We start from the raw sequence: 6,596 nt of genomic DNA on the forward strand, positions 1-6,596 counted from the left end.
GTGTTAGATATAGACTTGAAATGTTAATTACTATTAACGTCTGAGCAAGATTCTAAGTTGTTTTTATAAGTATGCTAGAGATTGATATTTAGGAAACATTCTTAAGAATTTTATATGCAAGAGATCGATATAAATGAATTTTCTACAGGCATCAATCTTCAATCAAAGAACTTAATATTGATATACTAATCAAAATACATGAGAGTGAGAGAGATGAAACCTAATCCATATTTTTCCAACTTGAAACAATCAATTCTTTTTCTGTTCTCTTATTGACGATTACCAACACAACCAATTTCAACACTCTTTTTATTGTTCTATTTTATATTTAGCGATTATTGTACTTGATAATTCATTGTTCCTTGTGGGATCGATATCCGACATTAGAGACAAATTATTACTTCTGACAATGTGGTGCACTTGCCGTAGAAAGTTATCAAGTTTTTGACGTCGTTGTGGGGGAACAATTTGATTTTTAGTATGAATTCCTAATTATTGTAAATATTCTAACTGTTTTTATTTTTTTGTTAATAGTTCTTGTTTATATTTCTTTAGTTTGTTTATATTTGTTTTTTTGTTAACTATTTTATTTTTTTTTATTTTATTTTAATTGCAGATTTTTTTTAATTTGTTTTAATTTTATCTTCAAATTTATTTTGAAGATATTTTATTTTATTTGTGTTTTAATTTTTTTAAAAAAGAAAAAAAAATACTCTATTTTTTCCCATTAATATCTTTCACGAAGAAAGCAACATGGCAAAAGAACAAGCACCACCTCCTAGGAGGACACTTGAAGATTATGTCATGTACCAAGGGCCAAGACATTTTTCTAGTTTGCAATACTTGCTACTACCAAGGCCTTGGAAATAAATCCTGATTTTCTCACTTTCATCAGTCATATCAATTTACAGCAATGGAACATGAGGATCCATATTCACATTTGGACTCATTTTATGAATTGGTGGGAACAATGGATTTTCAATCAGCTGATATTGAAATTGTTTATATGCGTTTGTTTCCTTTTTCATTGACCGGAAAGGCTAAGTTATGACTCAAATCACTTTCAAATCAGAGCCTCATTAGCTAGGAAGATGTAGAGGAAACATTTTTGCAAATATTTTTTCCAATTTCTCGCTACATCAAAGCAAAGTCTAAAATCTCTATGTTCAGACAAAGAGCATATGAAGTCTTTTGTGAGACATGGGAAAGATTTAAGATGATATTGAGAAAATGCCCAAATCATGGGTTTGAAGATATTGCTCAACTGAGCATATTTCTCACTGGTCTCAGATCTGACACAAAGATGCTCTTAAATGCTGCAGCTGACGACATAATGATGGCTCTTGATGTAGAACAAGCGGCAAGGATTATTGACGCAGTGGCATCAACTGATTATCAAGCCCCACATGATAGACAAGGTATTCAAAAACTCTTGGCTCAAAATAAAATTCTGACACAATAGATTGAGCAACTACCCGCATAAATGGCTAAATTTCCCCAACACTTACATGTTGTTCATTCATATCAAAGTCGGAAATGGTGCATACAGGTTAGAAACCATGGAGGGAGGACCCATCCCTCGAACATGGAACACTGTTAATCTCAAGTTTTATTTTAGTTAATTGTTGATAAACAATATGACGCTATAGGGTGACGCTCTTTTTCCCTTAAAGAGGGTTTTTTAACGAGGTCACCTAATAAATAAGTTGTTTATGATGCAATGTTGTTTTCCTTTACCCCTATCGTTTGATTGTGATGCATGGTGCGACGACCTTTCTCGGAGAGGCTCTCTAAGAAAGGGTCGTGTGAGCGATTAGTTACCATTGGCAGATAAATTAACCTTCCTCCCGAAGTCGCACTGCGGGTAAAGTTGCGTAGATGCCTCATCCAGACCAACACGAGTCAGGCTAGTCCGGTGTGAAAGCGATCACTCGGGTCTAGGTGCTTTGTGGGATGAGTAAAGTTGCACAAATAGCGCACCTGACCCAATACAGGGCAAGTCGGGCTAGCCTGGTGTGAAAGAAATCACCCAAGTCTGGCGCTCTGCGGGGTAGGTGAGGTTTCATAGATAAGAGATCCAGTTGTCACATGGTGAAATGAGCTAGCTTGGTGTGTGAGAGACACCCGAGTATAGACGTTGTGCAGGATGAGCTGGTGGCGCAGGTGAATGATGCGATTGGTGCAGGACAACTTAGGAGTTGCCAACAACCTCAATACAAGCGCTCTGTGAGAATGATTTGTAGTTGTTAGAATGGATGGCTTTAAACTAGAGGGGGGGGTGAATTTTTTAAAGAGGATTTTCACAAACTTTTAAAACAAGAATGAAATTATCTCAAGAAACAATTGATAAGATATTCAGTTTGCCAAAACAGCAATAAAAAACAGTAGTACCAGAAAAACAATCGATTGTTTCACAGAAACAATCGGTTGTTTATACCAGCAAACAACAAACAAAACTGAATTTAAAGAGTTAGGGATAGAGAGATTGCACACAGATGTTTATACTGTTTCACTCCAAATCCAGAGCTACATCCAGTCTTCTCAGAAACCCTAAGGAAATCCACTAAGCAATCACATATTGATCACTTACAGCACAACCAAGAAAGTGACCTTGATCACCTCAAGACACACACTCTTCTTGGCCAACACACCAACACTAAGATTGTTGATCTTGATCCCCTCAAGAACACACAACCAATCTAAGCAAACACAGAAACGAAACTTGTTTCACAGAGTACAAGGATTACACTTGTTACAGAAGATAATCTGAAATCAATACAAGCAGAATCCTATTCCACTCACTTTGATCAATCACAAACTCTAAGCAATCTCAGCTCTTTGAAAAACTCAAAAACTCTTTTCAAAATCTTTTAAAAGATTGTTACTCAAATCTGTTTTTCTGAATTTATTCAAAGATGTTGTTTGTTATCAAATCTTAACAAACTCTTAAATTGCATTAAAAGATTGGTCAAAGCATTTAATGACTGGAGCGTAAGCAGTTAAATCATTTAAAGCTCAGTCAAAGATAAAACAGTTTTTCTGTTATGGTCCCAAAACAAACAATCGGTTGTTTCCTCGAATCAATCGGTTGTTTTGGTTCTAACAGTTCAACCATTTGAAAAACAGTTTTCAATCTTTTCTCAAAACATCTAAGTATAAACAATCGGTTGTTTCGACAAAACAATCGGTTGTTTTAACTTAGTTTGAAAACATTTTACTTTCAAAAAGATTGAGAATGCCTATGCTTTAGATTTAATCAAAAGGTGGATTACAACACTCAAACTACCCCAGAACTAAACTAAACCAGCACAGCAACAACAAGCACAGCCAAGGCTTCAACATCCTTCAAAGGGTTTGGATTCTTCAAAGCTTGAACACCACTTGGTTCAACAGTAGTTGCATAGCTCAATCGTTCGAGCATGCGCCAGGCAAGGCGATGCCTGTTGGATTCGAGGTAAGATGCCTTTGAACGCATTGCTTTGAACGCTAGCCTGTAGAGGCTATGGTGAATGGTCTAGCCAAAGGTTAGTTTTGTTAAAACTTTGTTTATACTTGTTATCCCATGATGGGAAGAGTTAGCATTAATAACGAATTGATTGAGTAATATACTCAGATGTGTACACATTATCGTAAGCTTCTTAAACTAGTCGAAGTCAGGTGAGGCATGCATGTGTAAAGGGTAGAGGGGTTGTTATACGACACATGGTTGCGGTAAAATAAAACGGTTCCATAATAATAATAAAAATAGAGTATGATATAATTTATAGTTACACCACCATGATAAAGCTAAAACCCTACTCCTCTACTAGTCACCCGTCCACGACTCTCTTTTTTGGTCCTAGCTGGGAGAAGTCCAAGCTCAGGTGGAGACTGGAAGCCTACTCGACAACAACCTCAAAGCCTACCAAGAGAGCTTGGGCAGTCTTACCCTTGTAAACCTTGACCTCGTAAGTGAAGAACTTATCCTTCTGAACAAGCTTTTGTTGCAAATGAGACAGATGGTCGTCCTGCTTTGTCAGGCGAGTCGCCTGCGCAGCGGCCTCCTTAGTTTTAGCCTCCAAGAGTTGCGCGATTTGCTGGTGAAGGGCTCGGAGGCTCTGGATCTCTTGTTGTAGGTCCGCCATCTTCTGTTGAGCATCTTGTTTCTCCTGTTCGATGGCGACCTCTCAACGCCTAATTTTCTTCACGAAGAAATACCTGGCCAGAGCTTGTCCGAGCTGCTTCATAATTTCTTGCAGCAGATGTTGGCCACTGTGGGCATCCATTCTCTCCTCGTCCTTGGGGCGCAAGATGGAGTCCTTTAGGAGGGAGGCAACACCGACATCCTAGTCCCAAAGGCCTTTTCGCCTCGAGCTCTCTGCACTTGCCTCAAGAAGACATGGCGTGGCGGTAGGGGTGTGCGGAAGTGGCGAAGGCGGAGCAGCTTTTGAGGCCACCTGGCCTCGGGAAGGCGAGGGCATCAGGATGGTGGCTTGAGCCCTCCCCCTCTTCCTAGTAAAGTTGAAGCCCGAGGCGGTGTCCTTGTCATTTTCAGAGGAAGTAGGGGCAACCACAACCTTCAGTGGAGCACGACTAGCCATCTTGGCTTTCGCGGCCATCCTTAGGAGGTCCTCCTTGTTCAAGCGGGCCAACATGCTATCTGCAGGAAAGACGAAAGCAAGAACATGTTATGTTTCGCAAGTAATAAACCTAATCTCTGAGGTTAGAGGAAAAATGTGTACAGGTGTAACTCTTTAGAGAGTCTGGGTCATACTCGTGGGCCAACAGATAGACCGTATCGAAAGCAACAGGGAAGCTTGTGAAAAACTTGCAACCTTCCTGATCGGTAGGAGCTAGCTTGTCCAAGCCCCGGGTAAGCCTCGAGTTAGGTTTCACGGTCAAGTATAAGGGAAACCTGTCCAAGAGGTCGGTGTGTTTTTTGTTAGCTCGGATTTTTAGAAAATGGCCTTTGAAATTCTTGTAAGAGGATTGGAAGAGGGTAAGGATCCCCTTTCCAGGGATGCTGTTTACAGAGACCCAAAGTTGAAGCTGTAGTTTCTTCACCTGGAAGAGGTAAAGAAACACATCAAGAGAAGGTAGGACATTGAGTTGATCGCAAAGAATAGCAAAGGCACGAACAAATGCCTAGCTGTTAGGATGCAGTTAGGCTGGGGCTACGTTCAACTCGGTCAAGAGTTCTTTTTCAAAATCTGACAAGGGAAGACAAAGGTGGACTCTTTGAAAAACAGTGGCGTAAATGTAGCAAAAAGGGTTGCCTAGGGATATGGCTTCATCACAACATACGGGTTCGTCGGGTGAGCAAGGGTCTAGGAAAATCCAATTGTCCTCCCTACCAAAGCGACATTTTTTCTTCCTAAGGGCCACTATTTTTTCGTGAGAAGTGTAAGAGGAGGTTTCAGAAATAAGGTTCGAGGGAGCCCAGAGATACAAGGTTTTATAATTCATTAGGGCTTGCAGCTAAGCACAGTCACACGTAGAAAGCAAAATAGTTCAGACCCAGCACAATGCAAAACAAGTATGAATTCAAATAGAAGAACAGGAAAATAAAACCTAGCTACACATTTCGGGGATCATTCGATAACACACTAACAAATGGTGTTGAGCATAAATCAGATATAGATGAGAATAGAGTAATCCCAGGCAAAGCAAGCAAAGGATGAATAATCGAGAGGGGAAAAAAGGAGTACCTTACGTGATTGATGAACGGAAGCTCGAAAAAGTGAGTAGAAGATTTATGAACGATGCAAGGGAGTAAGAAAGAAAGCCCTAAATAACGAATGATGAAAGACGAAGGGTTTTAGAGTTTTTGAAGAAGGAATTTGAAATGGTTAAGTTTCGTTACTACCAGCACTGGAACACGTGTACAGGTGGGGACCGCGAACAGTAAAACTTCTCTTCAAAAACGCTTCAAAAACCGCGCCCACCTACCTCTGAGAAACAGTCACGTCAACTACCAACAGTGCTCGGGAGACTCTTCGCTTAGTGATGAGCATATATTTATTCACTCTCACTAGCCTTATTCATAGATTATTGGACTATAATAATAAATAAATCCATTGTTTTAATTAATATTCTTAGAATTGGGTTTATTTGGGCCTTAACTATTATTATTGTTAATTTTGTGTTATTAGAGTAAATTATCCGGAGGAAGCATCTACCTTTGTGAATGGGCCAAATATGCAAAAGTCCAAGTTGCTTCTTGAACCAAAACAGGAAACAAATTCTTAGGAGAAGAAAGAGAAAATAAAATCTACAATATCTCATAAACAGAATTGGAAGCAAATCTTCTGCAAAATACAAGAATTATGGAAAGATAGAAACTTGGAAATGGTTAACAAAATATAAACTACAATATTCTCTCAAGATCCTTGGAGCAGAAAAGCCTATAAAAGGACACAAGCATCAAGGAGAAAGGAGAGAGCTTCATAGGGTTTTCTTAGTTTATTTTCTTCTTAGTAATTCTTTTGTTTTGCCTTCGCATGGAAGGCTAAACCTTTTTTGTTGATTCCTTTGTAATTTCCCATTGAGTTCTGAGGTTTTGTTCAATAAAAGTTTCGATTTTTAATTCTCTATAGCAGTTGTTTTTATTGTCTAAT

At 39.0% G+C, this 6,596-nt stretch overlaps 1 pseudogene; it reads right to left on the bottom strand.

The window, feature by feature from the left end:
- Positions 1-1,142: 1,142 nt before the first annotated feature.
- Positions 1,143-1,248, bottom strand: LOC137827362 (small nucleolar RNA R71; annotated as a pseudogene).
- Between the last annotated feature and the right edge of the window lie 5,348 nt (positions 1,249-6,596).

Source organism: Phaseolus vulgaris, chromosome 8 (assembly GCF_000499845.2).
Source record: "Phaseolus vulgaris cultivar G19833 chromosome 8, P. vulgaris v2.0, whole genome shotgun sequence".
In the NCBI taxonomy this organism is placed as follows: Eukaryota; Viridiplantae; Streptophyta; class Magnoliopsida; order Fabales; family Fabaceae; genus Phaseolus; species Phaseolus vulgaris.